Source organism: Aythya ferina (assembly GCF_964211825.1).
Source record: "Aythya ferina genome assembly, chromosome: 3".
NCBI lineage: Eukaryota > Metazoa > Chordata > Aves > Anseriformes > Anatidae > Aythya > Aythya ferina.
Window position 1 is genome coordinate 27,113,954 of NC_140298.1, and position 21,822 is coordinate 27,135,775.

The 21,822-nt window shown below is 40.0% G+C and overlaps 1 long non-coding RNA gene across 2 annotated transcripts; it reads left to right on the plus strand.

The window, feature by feature from the left end:
• Positions 1–14,123: 14,123 nt before the first annotated feature.
• LOC311433480 lies at positions 14,124–19,974 on the plus strand. Of its 2 annotated transcripts, none has more exons than XR_014690769.1 (3): positions 14,124–14,199; positions 15,315–15,411; positions 19,804–19,974. It is a non-coding gene; the product is annotated as an uncharacterized lncRNA (long non-coding RNA). The 2 variants fall into 2 exon arrangements; XR_014690770.1 differs by lacking the exon at positions 14,124–14,199 and adding an exon at positions 14,400–14,501.
• The last annotated feature ends 1,848 nt before the right edge of the window (positions 19,975–21,822 follow it).

Sequence of the window (21,822 nt, forward strand, 5' to 3'; positions counted from 1 at the left end):
TCTTCCATGCCCAGTCAACACACAGACAAATCTTGCCTGTGCAGCTGAAAGTGTTGAGGGAATACACTGTAAAGAAGCCCCTGAGAAGAGATTGCCACTTCAGTGCATCACCCCAAGAGGGCCTCAGGATGTGAATGGGAACAAATAGTCCCAGATGTGTCTCTTTTCCTATCAAATCTGCTTTTACTTTTCAATTGAAAAGTTTCCACATCATTCCACAGAGTTTTAGGCTCTGTAAAGCTCTGGACATTCAGACCTCTTATGAAAATGAGCTTGGGTAGAAGAAACAGAGGGCCATACAAAATCAGTCCCAGCATTGAGACTTGGTTCAGTACCATAGCTCTTCTCCAGTTTCACTTCATCTTGGAGGAAATGCTTTAAGATGTGCTCTTCCTTCCTCCCTCACACATAGTGTGATGCTCTGGTCAGCTGCCAGCCAGGTGGGGCAGTTGCACCACCCAGCTCTCCAGGAGCACTTGCATCAGCCCTGCTTGCCTTGACCTCCCAGAGCCTGGCTAGGTAGCAGAGGGCACACGTACTTTCCATATATCATGGAGCTCTTGTTGCTAAGACAGTTGTTTGCTTTCTATAGCTGCTACACAGGTAGACTCTTTTCTTGCTGGGTGTCATTTAGTCTCTGCTTGTGACATGGGCCTTTCTTTTTGATCACTACCCAACTGCACTTGTCCAGGATGGACAAGTCATACTGTCACCTTTCAGGAAGGGATGCAAGCTGGGAATTGCAGAACAACTCCTACTGCTGCAGCACAGCTGGATGTGCACAGGTCTCCACTCCCCCAGCCCTGCTCAGCTGATGTTCAGGTGCTCTGTGGTGATCTGCTTGTGCACAGGCCCCAGGCTGAGGAGGATGATGATAGGCATAAGCAGCTAATTACTGCTGGTCACCTGAAAGCACTTCCCATCTTGATTAGGAACACTTTCTTGGTGTTCCTAATGAACAAATGAACCTAGCCCATATTTCACTGGAAGACGGCTCAAAGAAAAGCTGATGTAGCTAATAGAAGTATCAGCTGAGAGACAGAAGCTGCTGCTATCTTTGGGAAGTCTGAAACCCTGTTACAGTGGTTTGCATGGCTGAGATGGACTAGGAAGTTTGCTTGGCCTGGATGTGTAGTGTCACCCGAGCCAAGGTCTGGTCACTGGGATCCCAGCAATAGAAGCCCTGTATATTGGAAACTCTTAAGAATTATTAGTGTGGCATTCAAACATTATTTTCTTCAGGTATGATGATGGTACTAATAGCTATAGACTACAATCCTGGAACAGGGTTTTAAAGATGCTTTGAAGTAACTTTTGGACTGGAACTAAAGCAAATTCATGGGGCAGACACCTCTGAATAGTATAATTTAGTTCCAGCCCAGAAGGCCAAATGTAACTTCTCAATCATTAGTCATTCCTAATTCTCTGAACACCCTTAACCTTCCCCTTTAATGCAAAATCCTCTGTGCTGTGCTCCTTATAAATATAATTCAACCTGTTTTATTAAATAAAACAATATGTCATCACAATAACTTGTAAACAGAATAAAGTTTATCACTTTGACAGTGAAGTACATCTGCATGATACAAGAACAAAATGTAAAAGCACAAATCCTTTTCTTCAGCTAGCAAGGGGTTTCCTGATGATGCTTTCAAAACTGGGAACTTGATTCTGCTTTATTGTGTAAGTATTGCTATATGCTGCGTTTTTCAGCATTTCTGTCAGCCAACTGATACAGCCCTTCATAGCTCTTTGGGTGTGCTACATAGTCACCTACGATGCCATGAAATAGTAAGGCAGTGGGAAAGCATGGGAAATTGCTCGCTTATTGAAAACGTTTCTTAGCAATCTTTATTTGTGTCAAAGAGAGTAAGAATGCTCCTAACGCTGCTCAAACAAAACTCAGTCTATTCCTCCCTCAAAGTTTTCATCCACTTCATTGCAGTTACTTTAGCAGGGGTTTGCACTGTTGCTTAACTAAGCAGACCTGTGGCTCTGGAATATGATAGATGATTATCTTTTTGTAGCTATAAAGTATAGTTATTTGACAGATTTTTTTTTTTTTTTAATGGCTTAAATTACAGTATGCTTATCTCAGAGAATGGAAAAAACTGTTCTTTTCTGCAAAATGTCCATCAGGGGTACTGAGCAAGGGCGGTATTGAAGTCTCTAATTAATATGGCACAATCAAAAGCTCATCTTTACTTTCAGGTGCTTCTAGCAGTTTTAAGGCTTTATCATCCAAATTGTTGCCAGTGTGAAAGATAATTACCTTAAAGTATTGTCTGGCTATTCACATACAAAACAAACCAGAAGCAATCTTGTAGATAATGAATGGTGCTTATCTTCAGGTTACTTTAACAATGGGTATGAGAACAGTTGCAAAAGTTCCTTGGATGTATTAATTATGTTATCAACTTAGAGAAGATGGCAGATCTTAGAAAAGAAATGGAGAGATGCTTGTCTTTCCTCTCCCGTCTTTAACAATGAAGTACTAGACACTGTAGAAACACTTTTTTTTTTTTTTTTTTTCAGTACAAGTAGATGCTAGTCTGCAAAGCTTATGAAGGTCTTTGCCAAATACATTTTTCTCTTGACATATGTGGTGGCTCAGGGCAAGGCAGAAGCCCCTGGACATAAATCCAGCCTGAACGGGCCAAAACTTTGCCCTGGCTTTGACCAGGGCAGTGTTCCCTGGGAAAATTGAACAGTGGAAAGAGGAGAGAAAACGAGATGTGGATATTACTGTTAATGAGAGAGATCTGCTGACCACAGACAAAATGGAGAAGGATGGTGTGAAGCAATTATGCTTTCATGAGTAATTACAATTTTATTATGGATATTCATGATTACTGTATGCCATACATAAATGTGGCTGAGCACACTGCCTCTCTTTTGTTTTGTTTTTGTTTTGTTTTGAAGCTATGCACTTCTTGCCAATATCTTCCCCTCTGAGGATAAGCATCAGCACTTTGTTGGGAAGGGTAGAGCAGAGAAAGGACCATGAATGGAAGAAAACAACCTTCATCTTGTCATCAGTTCTTGGAATTCTCTCAATTTCCACTCTGGATGGCTTGACTTCTGTCAACACAGGGTGGTATAAAAATGCCCCAGAAAGGTTATTGTTAACCTTGTTGTGAGTGCCTTTTCCATAGTAAGCCAACTGTTTTCCCCCACAGAGAACAGGCCTTCCTTCTTAGGCCAACTTCCTAGCTGCCACTGAGCACTGTCTGGAAAACCGGCCAGGCTCAGCAGGCAAATATAATGGTTAATGGCTGTTACTGTCAGGAGAATTGGTCAGAGTTATCTGGCTGCCAGATCTAATCTTCCTATGATCACTGTCTCAAAGAATTCCTTCTTATTCCAGCTGTTGAAGGCCTGGCTTCTGGCTGTTGTCGCATTACCTAGTAGCCCAATACATGACTCTGCTGGCCATAGAATGTCTAAACCAAAGGATTAGACAAATTCTGGGGAAGTCATATTTGCTATCATCATTATTTATCTTGGTGAAGTCACAGGAACAAGGAGAGAAGTCTTTTATAAACACAGAATCTTATATGCTGACTGAGCCAAAGGGGAAAAGCATTAAACTTCACTGAAATTGATTAATCCAGAGAAGTTTTGATTTCTTTCTCACTTTATGAACAAGCTTGGGAAGACTCTCCATGGAATACAAAGCTGTTTTCCAGCTAGAACAGTGGCTCCAAGCAGCAAGGTGATATTACTGCCCAAACCCCAGAAGGAATGATGCTTTGGTGCACTGAGACATGTCAGCTGGCACATAGTGCACAAAGAACAGATGCCAATGATTTCATGTTATATCTACATATTCCTATATGTCAATCTGCACCTCACTACATATTAAAGCTACATGTTCCTACTACTTACCTCAGACATTTTTATTTTTTATTATTTTTTACAAAGAAATCTGGGGGAGAGCAGAAGCTACAAATTTGCCCATACATTTAAAGCAACTGATTCTCCTGTTAATGAAAGTGGTAAATGCTGTTTAAAGGTATGTGTGGTCATAAGTACTGCTGCAAAAAAAGGACTAACAATTGCCATCTTTTCTTCCACCTTGGTAGAAGAGCAGCTTCTCTGGCACTGTTGGATTCTTCTTTTCCAAGCTCCTGACTCTTCTGTCTTTGACCCTCATCCCGAGAGTGGCAAAACTCAGACTGTTATTCTGTTTTAAGGCACAATACTTGCACACATTTACGAGGCATGATATTACTTTTGCTACTCCTGGTAATAGAGCACACCATGTTAGCACCCCCTCACTCAGTGTAGCATAGAGGTTGCAATTTTTCTTGCATGCTCAATGAGGTTCATCACTGGTAAATAACTTGTTGCTTGTGGTTTAAGTTTGGGGGGAGAGGGTATAATGCCAAAATCAAGAACTATCTAAAGAGAGGAGGTAGGTAATAAACAATGTAAGATTATGTTCAGGATTGCAGGAAGGATTTTAGAGCTTTAACAGGTGTTGGAGAGAGTGCCAGTAGCCATGGGTGACAGAAGCATTGGTTCCTTCTGTTAACAATGAGTAAAGCTTAAAGATCACTGGATCAAACAGCTTAGCTGGTTACAGAAGGTGCTGTCTGGGTCTGTGATATAGTCATTGCATGCAAGTCAGCTGCAACTAAGATCCCCAAGGATGTTTTAAGCACTGAGTATGAGATGTGATATTTGGTGATGCAATATGCATCTGCTGATAAAAGGGGAAGTTGTTTTGTATTTTAGGTGAGCTTCATCAGCCTCTTGCAGAATGACTCATCTAATGCTGACATCTAATAGAGGCCAGACAATTCCCTCATGAAAGAGGCTATTTGTCTCAATTGACTAAAGAGGCAGCTCTACAACTAGCTCAGATTAATATCTTTACTGCAGATATTTCAAGTTAAAAGTCAGGATTCATCTCACCATCTGCTGTTGGGGGGAGGAATTCACCACCTGCATAAAATGAGAACATGTTGCTATCAGTTTGTGTTCTTTGATTGCAGTTGCCAATAGAGCATGGACACAGTAAACCAGGCACACTGCAGAGCAGTGGTGACTTGTGCTCTGTTCCAGGTAAGCTCTAGTTTGAAAGCTAGGTGGCTTCATTAATGTCTCAGTGTGCTCAAGCAAATCCATAAACCTTGTTGATGACATAGCTACTTTCAGTTCAGACCTTGCTAATATCTATCCAGCTCACTGAGTTAAGGTGAGTGTAGGTCATGCAGCAGTGGTGCACCCTACTTGCTCTGTTTACCCAGCAAAGGATGGGGCAGTGGTGGTTCTGAGCATGGTAACCTGCTAGGGAGTGGACTACTAAAAGACTACAGGTGAACAGGCATGATGCTGTTACACAAGTGAATGAGAAATGTCAGTTCATTCATGAAATTCCTTGGTAAGAACTACTTAATGCACTCCGTAAACGCCTTGGTCTATACTTGGAAATTCCTTTGCTTCCAGGTGCTCTCAATTCTAATTTACCTGTAGATACTTATAACAGTGCTCTTAGTATAATCTGGCTTATTTTATTCCACAAAATTACTGGATTCATGTAGTTCTGAACTCCTATGACTAATTATTTTTTATTTTTTTTTTTTTTTTAAAAAAAGAAAACTTATGTTCAAGCTTAAATCACCAGGTTTTGGCATTTCATGAATATGCACGTAGAACATCCAGAGTTGTATGAGTTTATAAACTGTTTTCAGTTACACAAGTGGGATGTGAATCTGCCCATTTTCAAAGTTCAATCTAGAATAAGCTCTGGGGATTTGTTGTGAGACTAATTATAAGACAAGGATAAGGCTAATTGTAACAGGGTAAACTGACCTAGTAAGAGAAGCCAGATCCTTTAATCCCATAAACACACAGATCAGTTAATTGCTGAAGCAGTAATTCTCAAGCAGGAGCTGACAGAGTTACATGGCCGCAAACACTGCTCCAGCTCAGTAGGTGCCATCTCACAGAAGAGAGGTAGCTCACCCAGGGGCTTGGATTGTGAGAGTGGTTGCAGCCCCAGATGCCAGCTCAGGGGGAATCCAGTAAGCATCTGCATCTCTATGGCATTTGTTCCCCAGGCATCTGGGCAGGGGATAAAAGAAAGATGCTGGACCTCACTGGGGGCAAATAAAGGAGGGTTTCCTGGTAATAAATATACTTACATACTGTGGGGAAGGAGCTGGGGATTGGGAACAGAAAGAAATAGGAAATCAAAGGATATATTTGTGGAGAAATACAGAGCTGAGTAATTGTGCCACTGTAAAAGGCAATGCTCTGCATCCTAGGAGTCTGGGCTTGAAGCAAAGTGTTCTCCCACCAACAACTTCAGCCTGCAGAAGTGCATGACAAAATTGTTGGTGCTGTAACCCAGTAGGGGAAAAGATAGCAAGGGAAAATGCATATTGATTTTTTTTTTTTTTTCAAGGAATGTGAAAGACTGCTTTTAAAATTGATCTTGTTCTTGGACTGTTGCTTATGCCACAAGGCAATAGCTTCTCATTTGCCTGGAAGAAACAAAAATCATGAACTGTTTGGAATCACTTCTGATGTCAACACTACAGGCATGGCTACTGGGCAAATGAGCACAGCCTCCCCCCAAGCTTATACATCTCTTTTAACATTTCTGTCCTCTCTGTTTATTTTGAGCTTTATAATGTTCAGTTATAATGTGTACTTTGTCCTTAGGTTTTGTGATATCACCACAACAGTAGCAGAGCTGGTTTTTTTTCTTTCTGTGTTTTTTTTTTTTTTTTTTTTTTTCCTCTGATTAAGAGCTGCAAAGTAAAAATTAAAAGGAAAGTCCTGTATTTCAGTCTTAATATTTTTCAAATGTGATTATTGTGTATAACTGAGTGTTTTTTTTTTCTTTTTTTTTTTTTGTGCAGGTGATTCAGAAGACCTTTAGTGCATATTTGTGCCTATTAAGTCTGGGCACTTCCACTCACAAGGCGTTATCCGCCTCATTACATATGCATTATCAGAACAGGTTTTGGTAACAAGCAACATCACATGCCTTCCTTGATAAATGGTGTGGGTACCTTGGGAAAAGTTGTGTCAGATGTGGGAAATACATGACAGATGTCTGGGAGTTGCCCAGTGGGCAGCCTGGTGGCACTGATTAAAAACCCCATTGAATTGCATTAGCAAGCATGTTTGCTGCTGCCAAAAAAGAGATGAAATCTCTTTTGGGGAGTCGGACACTTAGGACAATACCCAGAGCAGCAGTGTTTATATGTGAGCTGGGCAGAAGAGCCATTACACTTCCAAAATGAAGGTATCCATGCAACTGCCATGGAAGCCAAGGTATGACCTTATAGGAACAGTGCCAAATGGTAATTTAAGCAGGTTTCCTCTGAGCACTTCAGAGAAAAATGATGGTGAGTGAAAGCAACCTGTGCAAATCACTCACCCAACCTGCAGCTACACCTGTACACTGCAGTGAAGGTATTTCTTTGTGTCAGCCTAATTGAGACATGAGTTGGGCTTTGGGAGTTGCATGAAGACTTCTGCAGGCAGCCCCATGGGAGGGGCAGCAGGACAAGGAGAGCACACTGAGCCTGCACCATGCAAAACCTTCTGGCTTTTATCACTGCCAGCCTTGCGTGATAAGGCATGATGACTAATGTAAGCTCAAATAAAATTAATGTTCTTGTCCATTTATGGCTATGTACTAACCTCCCTGAGCTCAGTAGTGAGGGAACATCGGCCCTGTCTATTACAAGCTTATGGTAAATTACTTTACAAACTCAGAGTTGAAAATAACACTCCCTTGTGTTGTCACTAATGCGGTTGCATGGTTAATTAATAGATCCTGAGAAGAATGTTTAAATAGAAATACATTTTAATACATTTTGTTATCAATACTTCAAACTGCACAACTTTTAGAGCTCCACTGACAAGGATTACACCACAAATCTGTTAAAATCTGGGCAGGTTAGGACGAGTTCTCTCGATGCTTTGAATTTTCACTGTTTTGGTGTCTTTCCTGAGTTGTACAAAAGGAGGATTCTAAAACACTTCTGTAAATGCACCTGGGAGTTAGCTTAGTGTGAATTTTAATCTGATGTGGAAGACCTCAAGTTTCACCATGTTTTTGTAAATCCTTTTGTCCTATTTTTTTTTTTATTTGTCTTTCATTACATAATTGTGAGTGACATGACTTTAATTTTTCTGTTGTTAAAGTGAATCTAAAGGGAGAAAGAAAGATATAGTTGAAAAACCTTGAAATATCCCCCAAAGCTTGGAAATGCTGACTAACATAATTATTCCAAGGTCAAATTCAGAAACCTGTCACTTGAATTGTATTCCTGCACCTGGATATCTCCACATTTGATAGAGTTACACCATACCCTCTGTTCTCACTGCTCCTGTGTCTTGAAATATTTGATCTTCGCAACTCATCCCTGTCTGCATAACAAGCTACCAAACTTTTGGGGGAGATTTCCCATTACAGGGAAGCAAGGAGATCCTCTGCTTCATGACACACCTCAAAGTTTTAGTGCTGCTTATGGCACCAGCAGCATCCAGACATGAGCTAGGTGGTTGCCAGTACCTGAAGAGACTTGATGTATTACAGCTGAAAAGCTGGGGGACAACTATTTTTAAAATATCACTTTCAACACAAAGTAACAATGTGATTGGCTCTGCAGAAATCTCTATGTGAAGAACAGCAGGCAGGGAGGTCTGGGCTCTCTGCCCCTGGCCAGCTGCCGATGGACATGGCTCCCTGTCCTTCCTAGCTGACATGCAAGACTGAACTCAAAGGCCCTCCCGTTCCCCCACCAACTTCAGAAGGGGTTTTTCCCTTGTCTTCATTGCTCCTGACCCTGGTCTGTAAGTCCTTTACACCCAGAATAACAATGCAGGACCCATCCTAATGTCTAGCAGGTTTCCTAATTCAGCTCTGGGTATCCACATGTGTAAGCAATACACAAAATGAGGAGTGAAACTTTGTATTCACAACAAAATCCAGATACTGTTGCAATGCTGTGCTGGGTCTCGCCCAGGAGATAATTCCTTGGCTGATTTGAATGCAAAAACACACTGAAGGCCCACAGTGTGTGTCAGTGTGCTTGTGCCTGGTCCATCCATCCTACAGAGCTGTACAGTCTTCATCTTTCTCCTTCAAGAAAGCTTACAAGCAGATCTGTCAAGAACATATCCAAAAAGTAAGTCTGACATTGAGACTGGATTTTGGTTTGTGTTCAAAATGTAGGTATGACCTTAAAATGCATTTATTTTTAATGGATACAGCCCTGTAATTAATATAGGACAGAAACTTCAGCCTGTAAAACTTTGGTAAATGTGCTTGGCAGTCATTCCCCTGTGCCCACGCATGCAATCTGTAGAAGAAATTTCAGGATCCCCTGTTCCTCCTGCAGGTAGCACTTTAACTTCAGCACAGAATAAATGTAGCCAGGCACAAACCTCATGATGCATGCTGTGTTCCAGAGAAGATGAACGTCTTCTTGCAGGACTTGTGTGGCCTCTCTGCATACTGTACCACATTGCGCTTTTTCAGCGATGTTGTTTTCCCTGTCTTATCTTGTTTCAAAGATGTTCAGAGTGCTGAAGGACCCTCAGGGAAAAGGCAACTAGCTGAGACAGTCATCGGAGCCTGAATTAAAGAGCAAGTCTCTAAGGTACTCTACAGATGGAAAAATGTGTAATTTTCACAATATTTCAGTAAACCGAGTCTCTGCGTTATGTGTTTATGGACTGCAGAAGTCAGATATTTCTCATTTTTTTCAAGACCACACCTTGCAGTGATTGTAGGGACGATTTTTTTTTCAGTCTAATATTTTGTCCAAACATTTTCTACTGCAAGTAAGCTACAAAATGTCAGAATTATATAACCATCAATTTTGATGTTTTAGAAAGGAAATAAACTTTAAGAAAGGTAGACTTGCTTAAATGTAGGAAATTTACAAGGTTCTAGGCACACATAAATCAATGTACAGCAGTTTTTCTATTTACAAACCAACAGTGCCATCCTCTGACTTCTGTGTTTTCATGCAGATACCCTTCAAGATGTTCTAAAACCATATGTGATTCTAAAAGCATTTTTGTGGATGCCTGTATGTTGCTTAAGCAAACAGAATCCTTTTAAACAAGACAACACATTAAAAAGCAATAGTAATAAAATAGTCTATTTCATAGTCTGTTGGGGTTTTTCATGGATTTGATCTTTGCATATGTAGAGGGCTTCTCTGCTTTTAGAGGAAGCTGGCATCTGTAATAGCTGGGCACACACACACACTGAATGTAAAATGTTTTGATCCAGGATATAAAATCATTTTCTACACTACAAATGGAAAGGTCATGCATTAGTGCTCACACAATTAATACTGTTTATTTACTTTTTCTAAAGGAAGCTGGGTGATAGGAGGAGTTATTTAATTAATACTTCTTATCTTTTAAGTTTTAATGTTTGTGGTTTCAAATTGTGTTCTGTCGCTATAAGTGCTAGAAGCATGTTTATTTTTGTTTGGTTTGGCATCGCTTTTATTATGTGAAGGCACATATTACCACATATGTACCTGAGATATGGATCTAAGGAAAGAGAAAACTTCTCATACAACAGTGAGAAGCCACACTAATTTTAAGAATGAAAGAAAGCTGCTCAAGCTACTTGTGGGGTTACATTATACCTACAGTTAGATGGAGGCTAAACATTGTGCTATTTTTCTGCAGTGCAGGTAGGGCCTTAAGTGCATGCGTCTATTAACTGCAGGAGCGGCTCCATTGACTTTTGCTGTGTTACTGCCAAAGGCCCTTATGTGCATGCTTATTGCTCTTAGAGGCTTATATTTGCCTGGGGCTGCAATGCAAACTACATCTTGTTCTTGTTTTCATATGACATTGTCATGGGAAGAGAGGAATTTTTCTCCAATTAATTACATTTGTAATAACTGCTGTTCTCAAGGATCCCTTCTTCATGGCCTGTTAGAAGTCTGGTAACTTTGTATGGTGTTCAGATGATGTTTTGTATGTCATAGCTATAAATCAGAGTATGTCATAGTAATAAATCAGAGATATCTACATTTGAAATAAAAGAGAGAATTTCGAAATATTCTATAAACAAATGAATGTTGGAATGGGGGGGGGGGGGAAGGGTTGGGTAGACAAACCAAACAAAACACTTCTCTAATAAATAACATATTAGAGAAGTAGTTGGTTTTGCTTCCTTTTTTTTTTTGTTTTGTTTTGTTTTGTTTTGTTTTTTATTTATTTATTTATTTTCCCTGCAAAAACTCGCAGCAACAAGTAGGTGGCACTGCGGGATCATCCGAGAGACGAAGCAGATGGGGATTTGCGCTCACTCGCACCGCCGCTGCAGGAGGAGCAAGAGCTGTCTGGTGCTGGCGGCAGAGGCAGGCTGGCTATAAATAATGTTGCGAGGTAGTACAAAAACTCATCAAAATAGTTGGTATTTCAATTTTTTCAAAATTCAGGGTACATTAACAGATTAAGTATGCTTCCCTGTTTAAATTTAAATTTAGTTTTCTACTATGAACTACATTTAATATATAGCCAGCTGAGTATCTGTGCCTATAGATCTATACCTGTCTACATCATGTAGCCTACCCAGCTAAAATACAAGTGTAAGTGATCTTAAATAGTATTTATTCCTAAATTCTGCTTTTTGAGCAAGCACAACACAGAAAGTAACTCTTCAGTGAAAGAGGCCTTGATTGTGATTCTTGGATCATGGTTCTTGATGTGCAACTGATTATTAATGTAATAAGGGAAAAGGAGACCTACATGTATAACAAAGCTGCACATATGGTGGTTCATCCAGGGTTTTCTACAAAGGCAGAACAGGAGGGGTCAGCATCATCACAGTTTTTTCCACCCTTAGTAAAAGTGTGCATCCTATTACATCCTCCTACACTACACAGGAAACTCTCCAGGCTCCCATGCAGGAAATATTTAAAGTATGCATCTGAGCAGGGCAATGTCTGAATCCCTGCTGCACAATGTGCCTCCTGGTCCAAAGCCTGTAACACTGTGTGCACAAACACCCCTGGAAGTACAGCCAGGAGGGTGAGCATGGCCAGAGCCAGCGGTAGCTGTGTGTGCTGGCTTCTCTCCTGTGTGTCTGTCTGGCCTGCATCCCCGCTCACTGGTGCTGGAGACTGGGAGTTGGGCTTTCACCAGGTGTCCTGCATCTTTAACCGCCTTCTGCTGTGCAGAGGTGGGCAGCAAGAGCACCCCTCACCTGCTTCTGCAAAAGGGCAAGCCCTCCTTAGAAAGCTGCCCTCTGGGTAGAGGATGTGATGCTCTGAATCCTAAGTACACCTATCTCAGAAACTGTCTGGGTACTCTTTCAGGCTGGGGGGTTCTTCTTGTTGCATGGAGATGGGTTTTGCTCTGTGTTGAAGAACAAGGAGTTACCATAAGCCTTTATCTCTCCATGGGTTCTGAAAGTACACTGGACTCCCTGAAGCATGCTGCTGGGACTGGCTCACTAGGCCTTTGCAGAATTATGTGGCCTGCTGACCTCAAGGAAGATCCTCCCTCTCCCCTTCCCCCCCCCTAGTGCAATACTTTCAAAAATATTTATTTTAATACACATCTGTCCTTCAGGTTCTGCTTATATAAAAACTAATAAATTCTAACCTATTCAATCCATTTCTTTCTTCCCTGGCAGTAAAGGATCATCATTTCTTTCACAATCTTCTTCCCCTGTCAAACCCAAATGACAGATGAAAACACTAATTTCTCAGCAGTACCACCATCACATCTTGTCTGGTTTGTTCATGTCCAGGTATGATTTTTTTTCTTATCCTTTTAACAGGGAAAATCAAATAAATAAATATAAACCTTTTAAAAGTAAGAGCAAGAGCCAAGAAGTGGAAGAACGCATAACTGGGGATTGGGGAAATAGAGTAGTTTCAAGGTGTACAGAAAGAGAAATCAAAAAAGGAGACTAGGAAGGGAAAACATGGGAACAAGAAGAGACATATGGTGATTTTAAAAGCTGTAGCACTGACATCTTGTGTGGGTTTAGTGTTACACTGTGAAGTTTGCCTTAATGCTCTACTTTCTGGAGCTGGAGTGTTATATGGATGGTTATATGAAGTTTCATATTTGCATGGTTTAGGAGAGAAAAAATTTGGTTCAAAATCTGGTATGTATTAATACAGTATATCAGATATGGTATTTTTGAATAATAAAAAACAAATGTTCTCCCATAAATTATAGTAACCATTCTAAAGAAACTGCCAAATTATACATTTATTTATATGCAGAAGAAAAGAATATGACACTGAACAGTAAATCAGGCCTGTATACATGTGTGATTGTTTGTAAGCACCATTCTGGTGACATCACTGGAAGTACTAATGGAGAGATTGATTCCCAATTTCAGCATTAGATTTTTAATTTTGTATGTAAGCATAGCTCTACCTAACTGGTTTGCTCTATCAGTAAACATTATTGAAAACCCATGCCTGGGGACTATTTATTTTCCTGAGATGCTATTTTGCTAATCAAACTCTGCAGAAAAGCCTAATAAGTAAGTGTGAAAATTAAACAAAACAAAGTATTTATTTTATGAACAAAACCACACAAACCTTCACAAAGTCTTCCACAATTTAATTATGACTACCTCTTTATAAAAGTGTATCTGAAAAAGTCATGACAGAAGTACCTAACCCAGAGCTTTTTTCTGCTCAACCAACCATCTGCATGCTTGCTGTTGTACATATGTTTAAACAATATTTGATTAAAAGATAAGCCTAGGAGCTGACGTACAGTCTCACGCTGGGGCCATCACCTTTATTTTTATGGATGACTTGAAAAGCTTGTAATTTTCTCTGTTCACTGATAGGAAAACAGAATTCATGCACTGGGGAAAAGCCTGCCACGTGTGTGTTCATGATATTGCTCTGCGGGACAAAACACTGAAATGATCAGATTTGTGGTAGAGTACAATGTTTGAAAAGATGAATTGAGGAATAACTGGGCATTTTGTGGTGTTGCAGTTGTTTGAAATAAAGTATTAGTCAGTGCCTAAATAGAAAGGTTTACTCTCAATTAACACTCTAATTAGCATGCAGTGTCACAGGTGCCTGCTGCTTTCATGACGTGGCCTGCACCCAGCTCCTCCTGATGCTGCTGGCCCTGCCCAGGGCACAGCAAGCAGCAGGTGTGGATCTGCATCCTATGAGCTGCTTTCGGCCTGTGGAGCCAGGCCAGCATGAGGTATGGTGATCTGAAAACCTTCATGTACTTGGGAAAACTTACGTTATTTGCCAGTGTTAACACAGGAAGACTTAGGATTGTGCAGCTCTCAGGCTAGCTGCCTCACCAGCCAGCAGTGCGCAGCTGTGGCCCACAGAGCTGTGTTACATCTGCTCTGCCTAAATACTGCTCCAGAAGTGGGTGCCGGTCCTCGTGGCTTTATGTGCCACCATGCTGCAGAAACCTGCTGTTAGCAAGGCAAGAAACTTGCTGCCTGGCCAGCATAGCTGCCAGTCTCACAGGAAGGCTTTGGTAGCCTGAAAGTAAGTGTGATGGCTCCCTCCACAGCCCCTCACATCGATGGTGGCCGGGCCTCTCCTTGGCCAGGATGGGCCCTGAGCCCCCACAGCCACATCTGGGCCAGGCCAGGAGAGAAGACTACCAATGCCCAAGGGGGCATCTGCTCACTTAAGGTTACAAGGAGGGATTAACCCAGTGTTTGAGCACTGTGGCAACTGTTGTATTCTCCTAGTAAGCCACTGGCCATGAGAACATAGGCTTATCGTGGAGCTGAGCCTTATAGCAGCCTGGAGAGAAGAAGCTGTGCCTGCCCTTGGGCAGCAGGCCTCGCAGGCCTGCCACAGTGCTCCTATCCATCGTGGCAGAGGAGGGGTAGGACTGGCTTGCAGCCCTTGGAGGAGACAAATACCTGGGCAGAGCATTTTAAATCTGAAACTTTTTCTTCTGAGTTCTTCATGCTGAAACCCATAGGGTATGATAAGTGTGTCCCTCTATATTTGGAATTGCACTTTTTAAAGGAAAAGCTAAATAGTATAACTTCTTATTTCTCTGATATTCACCAGTCAGTTCCTAATCCTTATCTGCTTGACAGTGTTGTCTGGTACCCACAAAGCTCTGGAAAGAAAAAGAAAAATCTTCCTTTTTCCCCTTGTAAAGAAGTATTATACAAATGCTTCTTGGCAGCTGATGATAAGAGCACAGCCTGTAATACATTTCTCCAATTAATTTCAGGCAAAAAGCCAGATGTTACTGCTATTCAGTTTGCCAAGCCTATAGGAGTGCTTAGACTTTTTTTTTCTCTCTCTTTTTTTTTTTTTTTTTTATAATCACTACAGGGGTGGAGGGAGTCAGCATTAAACCAAGTCTTGCAAAGCATTTGATCAGGTACAAGGTAAAATTGAAACAACAGCCTCCTCACCAATTCTTCTGAAGGTAAGTCTTCTGCCATTTTAGTAAATTCCTCAGATTTGTAATGGGCTAGCATGTAGTCTTAAGAAATGTATCTTTACATTTTCATTTAAATCTGAAGTGTTCAATTTATTTGTTTGTTTATTTTATGAGCTACTCTAACTTGTAACAGGGATAATGCTGGCTAAAACTTATATTTATGCCGCAAAGAGCTCTCCCAAGAAGCATTCTGCAAACAGAAGCAGTTGTTCTTTTAACCATGTTTGTACAGCTAATGTTTTCCATCTTCAGGGCAGGAACCTTTAAACTGGAAGCAAAATGTAACTTGCTTTATTTCAAACTAAAATACATGGAGACTATTGAGTTCAGGAATAGGAACGTTTATGGAAACAGTTCATTTGTGTGTATATCAAATCATTATATCATAAGTTGCTGAGGAGGGAGGAAGATGTTCTTAAAAACAAACTTTGGTGGGTTGTCTTTTGTTTGTTTGTTTGCTTTCTCTTAATAAGAAACTGAATACTGACTGAATAAAAACATCTGAATAGACAAGGATTGGCATGCAAGCATAAAAACTGTACATCAAAATGACATGCATTTATAGGTAGTAAACTTTGAGGGTGGCTGGTTGGTTTGAAAGTTAACGTAAGGAAACCTGCAATGGTACCCATAGCTCCAGATAGGCAGGATATGATTTGGTAACAAAACGTTAACAACTATATCTCTGTGGCCACCTGCCTGGGGAGTCTTATTTCCCTCTCTTACACAAGGAACAATTAGAAGGAGATAATTGTACCTCCAGGAGATAATTCTACCTACTGTTGTTTACTTGTCCTTAAGCAGATATACCATTCTGTGCAACTTGTGCTACTGAGCAGTTAGAGGTTTAGGCTTTCCTGAGATATGAAGTACAGCCTGAGGATCAGCTGGGGACCCCAAAACAGATATGGTTGTGGCACAAGTAGCAGATTTCTTCTCAGGACAGTGGTCATCAATGACTTGGGCACAGGACACGGGCTGGAGGCAGTTCTATTTCCGTAATGGCTGGGCAGATTCTGGCCAGGTCCTCCTTCTACCCACACACCTGCCTTTGTAAAAGGGACACAAGTGACATCCACAAGATTTCTGCTGTTGTTGCTGGGCCCATCCCAACTCATACATTTGCTGAATATGCAAAGTACTGCTTACAAGTTCAGCTATGTGAATCACCAAGGATCTGCTCAGAAATTACGACATGCTCAAATCCATTTTCAACTTAAACTGTGAAAGTTTCCTAATCCTTGCAATTGTTAGGAGACCTGTGAGTTGTTTTCTGCAAAGTCTGCAACATTGTTTTCTCAATGATGGTTGTATCTTTCATCTTCTCTTTATCTTCTCACTATCTTTCATTACACAAACTACCTTAGAGGCTGCATGAGGGACCCGGTAGGGAGATTATTAAGGGCTGGATTCTGTTCACTGAGCTTCTCTTCACTTCTGAGGTATTTAGTTATGTACCTCAAAAACTGGCATTATGATTCTCCTCAGGCATATATATGTAGAAAAGCCACGGGAAGTTCTGCATGCTGCTTTTTCCTGCAGCTGACAGCAGTTAGAGCAGCAGTGAAGCTGCTGTTTCAGGCTAATACCAAGGACAAGATTTGCATGCTTTCTCAGTAGTATAGAGTTACGGTAGACATAATTCTTACTATTTCTGTTTGTTCCTGCTATTTATGTTTTTTTTTAAATTTTATCTTTTGAGTAACCACATACCCTTTCAATAATGGTCCTGTCTGTCCCAAAACCTGTAGAATTCTGGGAATTCAGCTTCATCCTTTAATACAGAGTATGATGTAGAGGCCAAGTTGATACTCTAATTGCTTTATGACTCTTTCTGTCTCCATACAGTGTGTGCTATCTCTGTACAGGATATCATAAAATTTAATAACATCCATTCAGTGTTCTGAGGATGCTTTATGTCATATGAAAAAACCTGACTTGTACAAAATATCTATCTTAACTTACTCTATGCAGCATTCTGCAGGACCCCTGATGAAGAAGTATGTTCAGCAATACTTCAGAAAGTGAGTTTGAAATAATAATCTGAAGGTAAAATAAAGGCTAAAAACTGAAGAAAAAAAAAGTCATTTATTTTCCCATGGGTTTCTGTGCCAGATAGATTAACTCATCTTGCAAAATGCACACACACACACACACATATACACACACACAAAGAACGTTATGAGATTTTCTTTTTTGTCTCCCTTTCTGCATAAGTGGTAAGATACACTTCTGAGCAGCAATAATGGAAGTGCAGGCCTTCTTGTTGCTCCATAATTTGGCTGTTGTCCATTTACTTTGAATGCCTCCACTGAATTATGATCAACATATACAAAAATTAAACATTTTAAACTATGCAAGAAGTTCAGTGTCTGAATCATCACAAATACTGGCACATCTGGCACATAACACATCTAGAAGAAGTGAGAAATCAGATCAAATACTGCATCACGGGATTTGAAAGCAGGGAACAGCTTGCTATATGCTGAACTTTCAAACAAACTAAATTGTATGACTGTATTTCCTTATATTCAATCTGTTCTGTTTGCTGCTTTGTAATCCTGAATCAGTGATGTGCTACAAATTATGGTTCTTATATCTCATGTTGTGTGGTTTTCTGTCCTCAAATCCCTTTTTGGCAATAGGAGTAGGATTAGCACTTGGCTGGCAGTTAACGTTTCCTTCAAATTCAAATTAACTTTTCGTTTTCACTACAAGTAATTAGCTGTAACAATCACCTTGTCTGAGATTTTCTTAAAGAAAGCAAAGTTCTGACTCCTTAACATCAAGAAACTCAGCAAGGTTCTTCTTCACAAAAGCTGTTGTACTTCATGATTTGCTTCCTAAGAAATAAAATTTCTAGCTTGCCTTCAACAGTTAGTGGGGGAAAAAGGCAAAAGGCCTTATTCTCATCTCATCTCTTTGAAATGAGATTCTACTTTGTAAGGGGGAATGGGGTGTGTATCTTACTTCTGTTCCCTATCATGACTTTTGGCAGAGCAAAATGTCCTCTGGCTTCAGATGTTGATTGTTACCATTTCCTAGATAGTGCTACTAAATGTCATGACTTCACTACATTTTTTTTTTCTCTGACAGGTAGAGACAACAAATTAAAATCCACTTTCCTCTCTTGACTTACTAGAATTTGCAGAGACACTTTTGTAGCAAAACACCTCAGTAAGGGAGGCTTTCTTTGTAGGGTATCAATTTTGATCAACCATGTTTTAACATTAATACAGAATGATTTGATAATTGGAGGAATACTGGTTCAGGAGCACTTACTCTGACTTGCAGCTGCAGTTAAATAAGCTCCTGTACTGCCAACAGGACAAATTCTAGTCACGTGTGTGCCTCAGTAAATGATCGGTAAATAGACCTCATTTGAGCACTGAAACCTGCACCATAAGTTCAGGGCAACCATTACCGTCTGGTAGCTGCAGTGGAGAAAGATCTGTAGGCTGGTGAGCTGGAGCATGTTTAATCTCTAAGTTACTGGTATGACTGTTCTGCAGCCAAAATGAAGTCAAATGGAAATTTCTCCCTTCAGTGCTTTAAAGCTTTCTTGCAGGTTCTTTTGTTATTATTATTTATTTTAAATAATGTTTCTGGCTTTAATATACTGCAGCTTCTTATCTCGTTTGTTTGCACTGTCTTCCTTCTTCTAAATACCTTTGTATCATTTATTATTTGATAAAATGATATCATGAAATAATCTCAAATGGTGTCTTCATGATAATCCTGTTAACCATTTCAGATCTTCAGCTTGTTTTCTTGAGGTCATTGTCAGCCTATCTAAACTTTTGAATTTACTGAGATTTCCTCTTCCATGAAAAAAAATCATCAGCTTTTTTGTAAATAGTATATGGTATGTTTGTGTATTTTTCTAATTTACCTGAATAAATCACCCTCTTCTTCTGGACTGTGGAGTTTTTAGAGGGTTATAATGCTCCTGAATTAGCTACTGTCTAATTCAGTAGCTTAAAGATGATGAGGTCAACATGGTGGAGGACAAAATGATGAGCTACCTTATGCGTGTTCCTTTAAGAGTAGTTTGGAGAAGAAATCTCATGAAGGATGACTAGGATGTTCCTATGGCTGAGTTTGAAGGCTGCTGGAATTCTTCCTTCTGGATTTAAGGAATTTCACAGCTGTTGCCTGAAATTATTTTATACATTTTATTCTATATATTATATATATTTAGAGGAACTCTACATTGTTTAACTGTATTCTAGACTGAAAAATATGACAACAAAACAGTAGTATCTTCTCATACTTTCAAACCACATGAAGCTCACTTCCTCGTTCTATGTACGTTTTGGGATGTGTATACAGACTTATGGTGGGTTTAATTTTGCCCAAACATTACACATCTTTCAGGAGAATGTTCTGAGGAAATTATGAAATTACAACTCTCTCAAGCATCAGACAGACCTACCAGTGTGGATGCTACACCACGTGGACAGGAGCTCTTACTGAAACTCTGCTGCATATCCTTGCACCTGTGCAGAACATGAGCATTGTAGCTTTGTAGCTCATGTTCATTCACTCTTAAGGTTATTGTGTCTGAAACAAATAAAAAGCGAAGTTTCATGACATAGATTCACCTTTGAGGAATTTGATCACTAAATTAGATTGTTATTAGTTTCTGAATGACAACAACAAAATTCAGCTAGGAGTATCCCTTAGTAAATGGCTTTGCTTCTTTCCTTTGACTGTCCACACATACAAAACCAATCTATTTCTGACAAATGTTGAATGGATTTAATGTGCAAATATGATAGGTGCAATCTGCCCAAAAGTTGGATGCCTGACATTCACAAAATGTAAACAGACTTCACTTGCAAAGCATGCATTAGACAGCAGATGTTTACTAGCTGCGTTAGAATGACTGCTTTGCACCATGCACACCTATCAATTTTTGTCATTTCCAGTGTATTGCACACAAACTTGGCTTGCTATCATTTGGTCATCTCTTCAGCTGAAGGTGCAAGTGCTGTAGGAATCATGCTAATGAGGAAAGAGTAAAGAGCTATGGCTTCCTTTTATTGTCTGCTTCCCCTTGGGGGAAAAACAAACCAAAAACTACAATATGCCTCTCCTAGAATAGTGCAAAGGTTATAAAAATATATTGTTCCTGTATTGCTCTAATTCACCTAAGTGTAACTGCATTTGAGTTATTTCTTTTCCTCTCACTGGTCTCAAGAGGTAGGTGATTTAGACAAATCTGAACACTATTGGTAGGCTTCACAAGGTCTTGTGTGTTTGTTGTTCACTTTACAAGCATGTAGAAAGAAATCAAGTCAGGTGGGAGGAAGGGTTAAAATAACCCATGTGACTTCAGTCTAGAGAAGTATTAGAGTCTGTCAGATGCTTGGAGCCCATTACTTCTTATCCTGTAATACAATGATTCGAGGGCATAGCTATTCCCCTTGAGGTCACCTTCTGAAAAGGAGATGTCTGAGAACGATATGAGAAATTGGGAAATTGGGAGGGGGGGGGGGAAGAGAGAGAGCTAAACTCTGTGTCTCTATTACCATAGTCCTGTGAAATGTTGTTGTCTTTTACCTGATGGAGACCTCCTTCAAAATCTAAGACAATAATCCAGGGTTAGAATTCAACCAATTTAATTTGTCAAATTCTAACATCCATTTAACATCAAAAAGTCAGATTCCTCCATGATTTGCACACAAGTCCTACTTCAGTGAACTTGCAAAGACATGAAAGTCAGGACAGAACTGTATTTGGTTTGCTCCTTAATGTACTATACAGCTATGTATCATGTTACCATCAACACTTGCATTATGCTACTGTTCTCACAGATAACATGCATACCATATTTTCAGTAACTTTTGTGATAAGCTTTTTAAGCACTGAAATTTCTCAAGGCTTGATTTTTTTTATTTTTTTTTTTAAATAACATTCCTGCAAATGTCAGTGGCTGTTAACATCTGAATCAAGCTGTTCCCAGTTCATGTGACTGGAAATGGTGCCCAGAGCAAAAAAGCCAGACACTGACTCTCATATAAGTGTAGTCTGTTTGGAAAAGTTACTACTGAACACAAGTAGAAGTCACTGAATCCACATCAGAATACCTTTTGGGAGGAAATAAGGTAAGGTTGCATTATGAACTTTTATTATTATTATTTTCACTAGAGGTATGTTTTAGAAAAAAACAGAAAAACATGATGAGCTGCTAAATCAGAGTTCTGGCTGGACACAAGGCTATCTGGCTCACACACTACTGGCAGTATCTGAAACTCTTCTGGGATTATGTTGGAATTGTCTCATAGGAAAGAAGGCAGAATTGGGGGTTTTAGCTTGTAGCCACCCCATGGAGCAGTTCTGAATGCACTTATGTTCTTAAGAGGTTTTTCACTCTCAAAGGAGAAGGAATGC